The sequence below is a fragment of the Manis pentadactyla genome, chromosome 12 (assembly GCF_030020395.1).
Source record: "Manis pentadactyla isolate mManPen7 chromosome 12, mManPen7.hap1, whole genome shotgun sequence".
Classification (NCBI taxonomy): domain Eukaryota; kingdom Metazoa; phylum Chordata; class Mammalia; order Pholidota; family Manidae; genus Manis; species Manis pentadactyla.
Window position 1 is genome coordinate 97,452,419 of NC_080030.1, and position 14,050 is coordinate 97,466,468.

The following is a 14,050-nucleotide window of genomic DNA, read 5'->3' on the forward strand; positions in this document are numbered from 1 at the left end:
GAAAGAAGGACATTACATAATGATAAAGGGCTCAGTCCATCAAGAGGATATAACCATTATAAATATATATGCACCCAATACAGGAGCACCAACATACCTGAAACAAATATTAACAGAACTAAAGGAGGAAATAGAATGCAATGCATTCATTCTAGGAGACTTCAACACACCACTCACTCCAAAGGACAGATCCACCAGACAGAAAATAAGTAAGGACACAGAGGCACTGAACAACACACTAGAACAGATGGACCTAATAGACATCTACAGAACTCTACATCCAAAAGCAACAGGATACACGTTCTTCTCAAGTGCACATGGAACATTCTCCAGAATAGACCACATACTAGGCCACAAAAAGAGCCTCAGTAAATTCCAAAAGATTGAAATCCTACCAACCAACTTTTCAGACCACAAAGGCATTAAACTAGAAATAAACTGTTCAAAGAAAGAAAAAAGGCTCACAAACACATGGAGGCTAAACAACACGCTCCTAAATAATCAATGGATCAATGTCCAAATCAAAATGGAGATCCAGCAATATATGGAAACAAATGACAACAACAACACTAAGCCCCAACTTCTGTGGGACGCAGCAAAAGCAGTCTTAAGAGGAAAGTATATAGCACTCCAAGCATATTTAAAAAAGGAAGAGCAATCCCAAATGAACGGTCTAATGTCACAACTATCAAAATTGGAAAAAGAAGAACAAAAGAGGCCTAAGGTCAGCAGAAGGAGGGACATAATAAAGATCAGAGAAGAAATAAATAAAATTGAGAAGAATAAAACAATAGCAAAAATCAATGAAACCAAGAGCTGGTTCTTCGAGAAAATAAACAAAATAGATAAGCCTCTAGCCAGACTTATTAAGAGGAAAAGAGAGTCAACACAAATCAACAGTATCAGAAATGAGAAAGGAAAAATCACAACAGATCCTGCAGAAATAAAAAGAATTATTAGAGACTACTATGAAAACCTATATGCTAACAAGCTGGGAAACCTAGGAGAAATGGACAACTTCCTAGAAAAATACAACCTTCCAAGACTGACCCAAAAAGAAACAGAAAATCTAAACAGACCAATTACCAGCAACGAAATTGAAGCGGTAATCAAAAAACTACCAAAGAACAAAACCCCCAGGCCAGATGGATTTACCTGGGAATTTTATCAGACATACAGGGAAGACATAATACCCATTCTCCTTAAAGTTTTCCAAGAAATAGAAGAGGAGGGGATACTCCCAAACTCATTCTATGAAGCTAACATCACCCTAATACCAAAACCAGGCAAAGACACCACCAAAAAAGAAAACTACAGACCAATATCCCTGATGAACGTAGACGCAAAAATACTCAACAAAATTTTAGCAAACCGAATTCAAAAATACATCAAAACCATCGTACACCATGACCAAGTGGGATTCATCCCAGGGATGCAAGGATGGCACAACATTCGAAAGTCCATCAATATCATCCACCACATCAACAAAAAGAAAGACAAAAACCACATGATCATCTCCATAGATGCTGAAAAAGCATTTGACAAAGTTCAACATCCATTCATGATAAAAACTCTCAGCAAAATGGAAATAGAGGGCAAGTACCTCAACATAATAAAGGCCATCTATGAAAAACCCACAGCCAACATTATATTGAATAGCGAGAAGCTGAAAGCATTTCCGCTGAGATCGGGAACTAGACAGGGATGCCCACTCTCCCCACTGTTATTTAACATTGTACTAGAGGTCCTAGCCACGGCAATCAGACAAAACAAAAAAATACAAGGAATCCAGATTGGCAAAGAAGAAGTCAAACTGTCACTATTTGCAGATGACATGATACTGTACATAAAAAACCCTAAAGACTCCACCCCAGAACTACTAGAACTGATATCGGAATACAGCAAAGTTGCAGGATACAAAATCAACACACAGAAATCTGTGGCTTTCCTATATACCAACAATGAACCAACAGAAAGAGAAATCAGGAAAACAACTCCATTCACAATTGCATCAAAAAAAATAAAATACCTAGGAATAAACCTAACCAAAGAAGTGAAAGACTTATATTCTGAAAACTACAAGTCACTCTTAAAAGAAATTAAAGGGGACACTAACAGATGGAAACGCATCCCATGCTCATGGCTAGGAAGAATTAATATCGTCAAAATGGCCATCCTGCCCAAAGCAATATACAGATTTGATGCAATCCCTATGAAACTACCAGCAACATTCTTCAATGAACTGGAACAAATAATTCAAAAATTCATATGGAACCGCCAAAGCAATCCTGAGAAAGAAGAATAAAGTAGGGGGGATCTCACTCCCCAACTTCAAGCTCTATTATAAAGCCATAGTAATCAAGACAATTTGGTACTGGCACAAGAACAGAGCCACAGACCAATGGAACAGACTAGACAATCCAGACATTAACTCAGACATATATGGTCAATTAATATTTGATAAAGGAGCCATGGACATACAATGGCGAAATGACCGTCTCTTCAACAGATGGTGCTGGCAAAACTGGACAGCTACATGTAGGAGAATGAAACTGGACCATCGTCTAACCCCATATACAAAAGTAAACTCAAAATGGATCAAAGACCTGAATGTAAGTCATGAAACCATTAAACTCTTGGAAGAAAACATAGGCACAAACCTCTTAGACATAAACATGAGTGACCTCTTCTTGAACATATCTCCCCGGGCAAGGAAAACAACAGCAAAAATGAACAAGTGGGACTATATCAAGCTGAAAAGCTTCTGTACAGCAAAAGACACCATCAATAGAACAAAAAGGAACCCTACAGTATGGGAGAATATCTTTGAAAATGACACATCCGATAAAGGCTTGACGTCCAGAATATATAAAGAGCTCACACGCCTCAACAAACAAAAAACAAATAACCCAATTAAAAAATGGGCAAAGGAACTGAACAGACGGTTCTCCAAAAAAGAAATACAGATGGCCAACAGACACATGAAAAGATGCTCCACATCGCTAATTATCAGAGAAATGCAAATTAAAACTACAATGAGGTATCACCTCACACCAGTAAGGATGGCTGCCATCCAAAAGACAAACAACAACAAATGTTGGCGAGGCTGTGGAGAAAGGGGAACCCTCCTACACTGCTGGTGGGAATGTAAACTTGTTCAACCATTGTGGAAAGCAGTATGGATGTACATCAAAATGCTCAAAACAGACTTACCATTTGACCCAGGAATTGCACTCCTAGGAATTTACCCTAAGAATGCAGCAATCAAGTATGAGAAAGATCAGTGCACCCCTATGTTTATCGCAGCACTATTTACAATAGCCAAGAATTGGAAGCAACCTAAATGTCCATCGATAGATGAATGGATAAAGAAGAGGTGGTACATATACACAATGGAATACTACTCAGCCATAAGAAAAGGGCAAATCCAACCATTTGCAGCAACATGGATGGAGCTGGAGGGTATTTTGCTCAGTGAAACAAGCCAAGCAGAGAAAGAGAAATACCAAATGATTTCACTCATCTGTGGAATATAAGAACAAAGGAAAAACTGAAGGAACAAAACAGCAGCAGAATCACAGAACTCAAGAATGGACAAACAGATACCAAAGGGAAAGGGACTGGGGAGGATGGGTGGGTAGGGAGGGATAAGGGGGGGAGAAGTAGGGAGGTATTAAGATTAGCATCCATAGCGGGGTGGGAGAAAGGGGAGGGCTGTACAACACAGAGAAGACAAGTAGTGATTCTACAACAGGTTGCTACGCTGATGGACAGTGACTGTAAAGGAGTATATAGGGGGGACCTGGTATAGGGGAGAGCCTAGTAAACAAAGTATTCGTCATGTAAGTGTAGATTAATGATTAAAAAAAAAAATGCAGTTCCTATGTGGTGACCTCTAATGAGTTCTACACAATGATATAAAGGACATATAAAAGTGTAGGCAAAGGGTCTGTTTGTGTTTATACAGAGGATCAAAGCCTAATTTGGCTACCCCGAAAATGAACTAAGATACGATATGAAAGAGAACTTCCAACATCAGCACTCTCGGGAAGACTCATGCCAGAAGATGATCATCAAAAAACCCCAACAAAGATCCACGCACTGCTACAGCTGTAGATGCACTCATCCCACCAGCTCCTGGACTTGCCATGGGAATGAAGGAGATATCTAAGCTGGCCTGTGCATACAGTAAAACAACAAATTTGACTGGATCTATACTGTTGGAACTCAACCAAGAATTAGGAGAAGTGCAAATTGTAGCGCTCCAAAATCTTACAACTACAGACTATTTACTGTTAAAAGAACATATGGGATGTGAACAGTGCCCAGGAATGGGTTGTTTTAATTTGTCTGATTTTTCTCAAACTATTCAAATTCAGTTAGATAATAACCATCATATCATTGATAAGTTTTCACAAATGCCTAGGGTGCCTAACTGGTTTTCTTGGTTTCACTGGAGATGGCTGGTAATTACAGGTATGCTTTGGTTATGTAACTATACTCCTATTATGTTAATGTGTGTGCGCAATTTAAGTAGTAGCTTAAAATATATACATGCTGAAGTTACTCTACAAGAAGATATGTCAAAGAAATAATCAATCTTCCCATGTTTTCTCCCGCCTGCTACTTCTATAGCTTTTCTTCTTCCTTCCTAATTACAACGAATTCTTAAATAGAATTCGTGCCTCATATCAAATTTACCGAGTATCATAACTCCTCCAAGTGGTAAAGATACCTCAAGACAAATGCTGGGCATAGAAGCCACAGGGCATAAATATGCAAAGAAATAAAAAGCTAACCATTTCAAACAATAAGGCTTCTCTCTCACTTACCAACTTAACATTTCCCTGTATGGCCCCAGAAGATGACTGGTTAGCCAGAGACGGGTAAGATTCCTCAAGGGAGGAACAACCTAAGACAGGCACAGTCGCAGGGGGGTCATCAGGTGAGAAATTGGGGATCAACAGAGGTGAGGCTTAGAACCTCACCCTCCCTGTTCTGAGAGAAATCTTCTGCATATGTGGATGTTTTATTGCCCTTGTCTAGCTTGGATTAACACATAGTCTACAGGCACACACCTGATCATCTACATTTGCTCTCTTACAACACTAAACTATGTTTTCTACCTTTATGTTGTATCTACCTACCACTTCAGCATTTTATTAAAAATAATAAAGAGAGAAATGTGGTATCCACATATAAATCAAGTATAAAAATCAAATGTGTATTCATATTTGAACTGACTGTTTATAGTTCATAATGCATGAGCAAAACCAAAAGTTTCTGTGATGACTGCCCTTGTACTGTTCACCATGTAACTTATTCACTACGTAAGAATTTGTTCTCCATGTAAGAACTTGTTCGTTATGCTTCAGAAGATTGGAGACTGACGAAAATTAGGCTTGGGGTGGATTAATGATTGTGCATTGAGCATTGACTCCCCTATACAGAATTTTATTGTTGTTAACAACCATTTGATCAATAAATATGAGAGATGCCCTAACAACAACAACCAAAAAAAAAGTACACACTTCCAATTGTAAAATAAATAAGTAACCGGGATGTAATGTATAGCATAAGGAATATAGTCAAAATATTGTAACAACTTGGTATGGTGATAGCTGGTACCTAGAATTATCATGTATATAAATGTTGAATCACTGTGTTGTACACCTGAAACTAATGTAATGTAATACTGTGTGTCAACTACCCTTCAATAAAAAATAATTATCTAAAAAAAAAAAAAAAAAAAAAAAAAAAGAAATAGAAAACCAATAGCAAGATAATGGACTTAAATCTAATCACATCAATAATCACTCAGAAAGCAAATGAAACACTTCCAGTTAAAAGTCAAAGAAAGAATGGAAAAATGAGCAACGCCCAAATATTTACTACCTATAAAAACTCGCAATTTAAATTTAAAAATGGGCTGTACCTAAAAGGACAGAAGATATACCATGTTAACACCAGTTAAAATAAAGTGGAATTGGCTATTTTAGTTTCAGACAAAATAGATTTCAGACCAAGAATTTTACCAGGAAGAAGAAATGATCCTTTTACATGATATAAGTAGTTAACTGGGGGACAGAACAATCCTAAATTTTCATGCTTTTCATAATAGGGGTTGAAAATGCATGAAGGAAAAACTGCTAGATGGAGAGAAGAAAGACAAAAGTATGATTTGTAGTCAGAGATTTAATTACTCATCCCTCATTATATAAAACAAGGAGGCAAAAAATCAGTGAGGATATAGAAGACTGGAACTAACTTGAAATGACTGACATTTATAGAGCATTCCAACCAGGGACATTAGAATATATACTCATTTAAAGGACACATACAATATGCACCAAAAAACAAAACTGTTCATCATAAAAAATTCTTAAGTACATTAAAAATGTAATTAAGTTAGAAATCAATAAAAGAAAATCTCTAGAGAAGAAAAATTCTCAAATATTTAAAAATTAAATAGTATATTTTAAATAACCCATGGTATCATTAAAAAAAAAATCAGAATGGGAGCTAAGGAAAGCCAAATAAAAGCATTGACATGCAGACAATAATAAAGATCAAAGGAATAAAGATGAATATGTAGAAAAATATAAAAGAAAAAGATTATGTAAAACAACATAATTACATTTTGTGAATTTAGAACATAAAAATTAAAATATAAATGAATACCCTACAAAAGTGCAAGGTGTAGATGAAATTTATTTGTTCTAATGCCTTTGCTTTGTGGAACAAATGATACTGTACTCTCTGGGATAATCGTAATAATACAAGTCTCTATAACTAGCATCCTAAAAAATGGGGGAATGGAATATTTTTTAAAAATATTGAATGAAGTCTAAAGAAGTAAACAGAGTAAAGAGAATATAAAACATGAAAGATACAAAGGAAACAAAGGATAAAATGGTAAACTTAATTCCAAATATATAAAAAATACATTAATATAAATGGTCTGAATACTCCAATTAAAAGAAAAGATTGTTAGACTATGAAAACAAAACTAAACTTTTCTTAGAAGACACAACTTATACATAAGGATACAAAAATCATAGAAAATAAAAGAGAGAAAAAGATTTATCACATGAACAGTAACAAACATAGAGGTGTTGGAAATGTACTGTATCAAAAAATCTCTAAGGCCATGGACATTATTAGACATAGGAGAAATATTTTATAATGATAGTTTGGATGATCATCAGGAATATATATGAATTCTAATAGGATGCATCTAATAGAAATTCCTCAAAATGAGATAAACATAAGCTAGACTGAAATAAAAGGAGAAACAAATTCACAATCACACAATGAAAGATTCTAATACCTCTTCCTCAAGTGAATGACAGTAACCGAATGCTGGCAAGGTTGTAGAACAACAGGAACTCTCAAAAACTGCTAGTGGAAATGTAAAAATGGTATAGCCACTTCGGAATAGAGTTTGATAATTTGTTACAACACTATATATACTCTTAAACCATACAATTCAGCAGTTGTTCTCCTTGATATTTACCTAAATGAGTTGAAAACATATGTCAACACAAAAACTTGCACAGAGACATTAAGAGCAGCTTTATTCACAATTGCCAAAATTTGGAAATGATCATGATATTCTTCAGTATGTGCATGGATAAATAAATGTCAGAACACCCAGACAGTGGAATATTATTCAGTGATAGAAAGAAATGAGCTATCAAGCCATGAAAAGACATGGGGAAATCTTAAGTACCTGTTGCTACATGAAAGAAGCCAGCAGGAAAAGGCTGCATACTGTATATGATTTCAACTATATGACATTCTAGGAAAGGCAAACATGGAGACTGTATAAAGATCAGTGACTGCAAGGAGTTGGGAGTGGGGAGAGAGGAATGGATAGGCAGAACACAGGATTTTAAGGGCAGTGAAATGATTCTACCTGATATTATAATGGTGGATTGGTGCCATTATACATTTATCCAAACTCACAGAATGTACATATCAACAGTGGAACTTAATGTAAACTTTGGGTGTTAACGATGGGTCAGTACAGATTCATCAGTTGTAACAAATATATCACTATGGTGTGGGATGTTGATAGTTGGAGAGGCTATGTGTGTGTAGGGGGTATAAAGGAACTCTACTTTCTGATTGACTTCTCTGTTAAGCTAAAAGTGCTATAAAGATAAAATATATTAATAAAATGCAGAAGTAAGTTAGTGAGGCTTGACTTAGTGGTTAAAATGATACCACAAAGGACTAGACCTGCCCCATATCTAATCTTTGTTTTCTGAAATGTTTTATCCATAATATCCCATATGGTAGTCTTCCCTAGATTCTCTCTAGAATGTTTGTAAATTGGCAACTGTAAATCTCACATTCTCACCAAAATAGAGAATGTCAGGGAGATTGTCTCTTCTAATATTGACAGCCTGAAGATAAATTGTTTTGCAAGTCTTAGAAACAGAATATTCTCTTTGAAAGTCATGGGCCCTGATGAAGTTTTTCTCTACATCCCTTAGCTAATTAACTGAGACAGTGGCATTAAAGAGATCGATGGGCTGATGTTAACCAGAAGAGGACAGAAAACCCACATCAACCGTCTTAGAGTAACTGAGTGGTTACTAAATAAGAAATTGAGGATGAAGAGATGTATTGTTAGTTTATTTCTTCCTGTGACTTTGAGTTACCATCTGGTGGCATTTCTTTTCAACCTGAAGTGCTTTAGAATTTCTTTGAAAATGATTTGCGAGCATCATATTCTTTTATTCTTTGTTTATCCAGGAATGGTTTTACATCCACCTCAGATTTGAAGGATCCGTTTCTTAGATATAGAATTATTAGATGAATTTTTTTTCTCAGCACCTTGAATATTGTACACTATTTCATTGCCTTCTGGCATTGATTCTGATGAGATATTAATCATTAATTATATTGACACTCTTTATACATGATGATTTAGTTTTCTCTTGCTCCTCTCAAGATATTTTCTTAGTCTTTCATTTTCAACTTTAACTATGATGTTTCCTCTAGGGGTTGATCTCCTTGTGTTCATTCTGTTTGGGATTAGTTAAGATTCCTGGATCTGTAGATTAATGTTTTTCATCAAATTGTAGAAGTTTTCAGGTATTATATTTTCAAATACTGTTTTCCGTCTCTCATCATCCTTGGGAACTCCAGTTACACTTACATTGGTATATTTAATCTTTTCCTATTGGTCTCTGAGGCTTTCTTATGTTTTCTTCATTCTTTTTTCTCTCTGATAGTTCAATGCCATAGTTCCTATTTCTTTCTTCTGCCATCTTGACTCAGCTATTGAGATTCTCTGGTTAAATATTCATTTAAATTATTGTACTCTTCAATTTCAGAATTATCACTGGTTTTTTTTTAACACTTTACATCCCTTTGAGAATCTCTTAGTTTATTCATTGTTGCTATTCATTCCCTAAATTTATTAAACACAATTCATTTACATCTTTGAACATATTTATAGTAGATACTTTGAAGTCTTTGCTAAAGCCTTCATTTGGAATTATTAAGAGACAGTTTCTAGCAACTATTTTTAACTTGAATATGGGTCACAATTTCCAGTTTCTTTACAGGTATCATAAGTTTCTTATTGAAAACTGGACATTTCCAGTAGTTATTGTAGCAATTCGGATGGATTCTGAAGTTTTCTAAAGGTTGTTATTACCTTTCACTTAAAAAGTTTTTTTATTTCTGTGTTTCTTGCCTGAATTAAATCTGTATCTGTTTCTCCTGCAGTGCGGGGCTATTGAAAATTCTGCTCAGTCTCTGTTTGTTTTTTATTTTTGTTTTGTTTTATTTTGCTTTGGGTTATTGTTATTCTTGTTCTAATTTGTAAGTTTAGCTTCCTAGGAATTGACTTTTATGTCCATAGATTAGTAGTCACTCAAAGATTAGACAGAGATTGTGTTTATGGGAGCCAGTAAGACATATATTGTATGTGGGAGTTGAGGAAGAATATTTAGTGTTTATGTCATTTATAGGTCTTTCTTGATTTTTATTTTCTACTGAACACTTTTGAGTCTCCTATGTTGTATATGTACAAGCTCAGAATAGGCCAGGAGTGTGAAAATAGCTTAGGGCCTCTCCAGTCTACTCTCTAGTGAAGCCCCTTCTGTTTTTATACAGAGAAACAGGTAGTAATATGCTAGACCAAACCAGAATGTAAATCAGACTAGTCAAACTGACCACTGGCTGTTCCTCATATGTTACATTCAAAGGTAATTTTCTCAGGAAATAATGAGCCCATTTGTCCATGACAGAGAAACTACTGGTCCCCATGGCCTGCCTTGCCTGGCAAAACTTCCAATTTGCCCGATTTAGGAGTGGGGATATGGGCTCAGCCCTGTGCCAGAAGGACAAGATTCTCAATTTTTTCTTGCCTAAAGTTCAATAATTCTTCAAATATAAATGCTCCTCAGATTGTTGTATTTCTTTGGTAACTTTCCAGCCTTGTAATTGTTGTTTTGGTCGTGATAGTTTTATAGTTACTCTTTGGGGCATAGCTCATTCATCCACAGCTATAAGTTCTACACAACCTCATTCATATGCATAAATAAAGAATGATCAGGAGCTCATGGGCAGAAGGAATAGGAAAACATGTAGGATTGCTTTTAAAATAGTCAAAAATCCTCAAAATGAAATAATTCAATGACCTTGCCATATATTGAGCTTTTATATGAAATTTTACAAACTGTAAATTCCTATCTTTTTATAAATTCCATGCCAGATTCTTTAACTAAACAAATTCTTTATTAAGCAACTCATTATACTTCTTTCAGCTCTCCTTTGTTCAGCTTCTATATATCAAATCATTTGATGTATTTATTTACTAAACTTTTGCACTTTTTCAAATCAGTGCCAGATGTTCCATGAATGTAGAAAACAATAGTGACAAAGATGCAGACTTTGTATTCAGGGATATCACAATCTTAAGGGATAAATTGAACACAAACCCATTAAAGTATTAGCTGACAGCACAGAACATATGCTATTTGCCCTTCACATTACCTTCAGTAGAAAATATGCATTTCACAAGAGGACAAGAGGTGTTCAGTTGCTTCAGCCACTTTCTTCGCAACATAATTCCACACAAGCATCATCTCCTCATGTCCTGCAGAGAGCACAAAAACCTGTAAGGTTTTAGAAAGCTGCAGCAATACATTTTCTGGAAGCTAATCTATTTTCTCAAAGTCTTCCTTCTTTCCCAGAGCCTTCCATACACACCTTCCCAATTACATCGAATCTCCCAAACCCTGGTATTTTCTGAAATCTTAATTAAGTACTTAAAAAAAAAAAAAGGAGAAACTCCATCTTTTTGGGACGAGGACATTTCCAACTTTCTGTGACTAATACTAAGAAAACAGAATATTTTCATATCAACTCAACAAGTATTCTTTCAATATCTTTTCCAAGGAAATAAATGTCAAAGTGTGATATTATAGTGAAACACTGTAGTTCCCTATAAATTTTGCAATGAAAGCAGCTCTATACAGTAGATTCATGATGAGACAAAATGAAAGAAGAAGGATTAGGCAGCAGTCAACTGATATTAAAATGTCAAACACAAGGTGAAAATAATCCTTTGATTGAAGATAGTGGCGACTGTGGAATACTTTCACAAGGATGAACAACTATTTCAGTGAAGATATCTTCTTTCATTTATTTCACAAGATACTGTTCTGTTGAATGAGGAGAAAGAGGAAGAAATAACAATACTTAGCTTTATATGAGTCAAAATTAATTTGTGCTCTGATAACAGACTAACTTCAAACTCTCAGCAGCTAAAAACAACAAAAAAATATCCCTTAGCTGCTGGCTCAAGGCAGGTGTAGGGACCACTGGCAGGCTGCGCCACCATGACCCACTTTGCAAATGCAGCTTATTTTAAGCTGAAAACCATCAAGGCCCAAAAGACTCAGGAAGATACTTTGACCTTCCCTACCACAACTGCATAGAAATAATTTAGATGGAGGAACTGCTGCATGATATCACCCTGAAGAGATATGTTATAATGTAAACTAGGAGTAATAGGAAGGCATGTGACAAAGCCTGTAAAAATTCTATCTGTGCCCCATTATTTCTGTGCGGCCCAAAAAAACATTTGTTTACTAAACATTTACTCTTTCATATTCCTGTGAATTGTTTCGTTTTTCCTTCGAAGTCTCAGACCCCTACCCCTTTCTTTTTTGTTCAGGGTGCCATGTATATCTCTTTCTCTTTGACTGTCTTTTGAATCTATGTCTATGGAGCAATTTTTCTTTTTTCCTCCTGCTAATCTGTCTCATGTGAATTTGATTCTTAAACCAGAAAGAAGAATCTCAAGGGGCAGAGGAAATTTATTCCACTCCAGCACAGCATAGTGATGAAGTCTTTGCTCATTACAGCCACTGAGGCTAATGGAGACTCCATTTTGCTTCCACTGTCATCAAGGAACAGAAAGGAGGCTCAGTAAACTGTGAATTAGCCACTGTTAAAACTTCTGCCTGAAAGGGACATACCTACTTCCTTTCACATTTCCCTGACCAAAGGAAGTCACAGGCGATTCCTAATGAGAGCAGGCGTGCTCAGCCTTTCCAGCAACCTGGTAGGACAACAAGAATATTTGTGGGCAGCCTTAACACCTAAACAATTGACGCAACCTATAATCTAATGAGGGGAATTAGATCTCTACTCCAATGTCAATATGATAAAGGTAGAAGAGCATAATGATAAAAATATAATGGTAATGACAATAAAAAATATTTATGATGTCTAAGTTTCATCAATTCATTATTTTACCAGTCATCATTCTAAGTGCTCTGTGTGGTACTAAAGTATTTAATTCTCAAAGAACTTGACGAGGCAGGTAGCATTGTTGTTATCTCATTTTACAGATGAGGAAACTGAATTACAGAGAAATTAAATGACTTATCCATAATAATAATAATATTTGTGTGTGTGTATATTTATATATATACACATACATATATACAGTTAGTGACTGAGCCATGAATAGAACCTAAGGGGTAAGAGTCTGCTTTTGCACCTCGACCTTCAAATACTGTAGAATATAAATAGGTTATTTGCCTTAGTACTTCGATTTTCAACCCATAATTTTTATTTATAAGACAGTCCTTCATTAAAAAACTTGAAACTATCAAGAATTTGTTATAAAACTAACCCAAGTGGAGCATCTTTGATTAAAGTGGGGAGACCTTCCCACTTGTATTATCTCCTACCTACAGATCTAGAAGGCTGTCATTAATATAAAAAATACTTCATGCTTCTTGATTTGCTAAAAATATGACTAATTAATATGACCCTTCACATTCTCATACCTGAGCTAAGTTATCTATTTATGACAGGTGTTACTGTGACATTAAAAAAAAACCAAAAAACAGAAAGTAGCCTGAGACACAACCTTAGGAGTCTATTTTCAAGGTGAAATTAGAGATACTGAGCTTTTTATTTCTAGAGTTAAAATTTTTTTTAACTTTTCTCAATTATATATATGCAAACAAATCCAGGATTAAGACAGCTGTAAAGAGAGAAATGGACAGAGCTCCATAGACAGGATGAAAAGCACTATCATCCCAGTTAATTATTAGCCAGCTGTGTGATCCTGTCTAATTCTATAAAGAGGTCAAAAAAGCACAGCTATCTGGCAGCCACCAACAGCGAGAGATTGAATATCCTCTATACTCCATGAAGTCAATGTACCTGTTGAAAATATTTGCTCTTACAGTCTTAAATATGCTTCCCATTACTCTGACTTCATTAATATTGAAATGAGAAAAATACTGACATTATATACTTTTCTAACTTCTCTAATACTCTTTTCTCTGAAATGTCTGGATATAAGAAAGATATACAAAGCCAATATTTACAATGTTTCTTCTAAGAGTACAACATTGAACTTAAATAGTTATCACTTACATATTATTTTATAGAAATAAAAACTTGAAAACAAGCAACCTCAGTTTCCAGTCAATAGCAATATCAATATTTGGCATCTTAAGTTACCTTTAAAATAAGTATATGGTAATATAATATATAATAATTA

The 14,050-nt window shown here is 35.2% G+C and overlaps 1 long non-coding RNA gene across 1 annotated transcript in view; it reads right to left on the reverse strand.

Annotated features, from left to right (window-relative positions):
- The window catches only part of LOC130679889 (uncharacterized), a 357,709-nt gene that overhangs the window by 246,669 nt on the left and 96,990 nt on the right, over positions 1 to 14,050 (reverse strand). Inside the window, exon 2 of the long non-coding RNA XR_008992885.1 lies at positions 11,017 to 11,119. This is a non-coding gene — a long non-coding RNA (uncharacterized LOC130679889). The remainder of the gene's footprint in view (positions 1 to 11,016; positions 11,120 to 14,050) is intronic.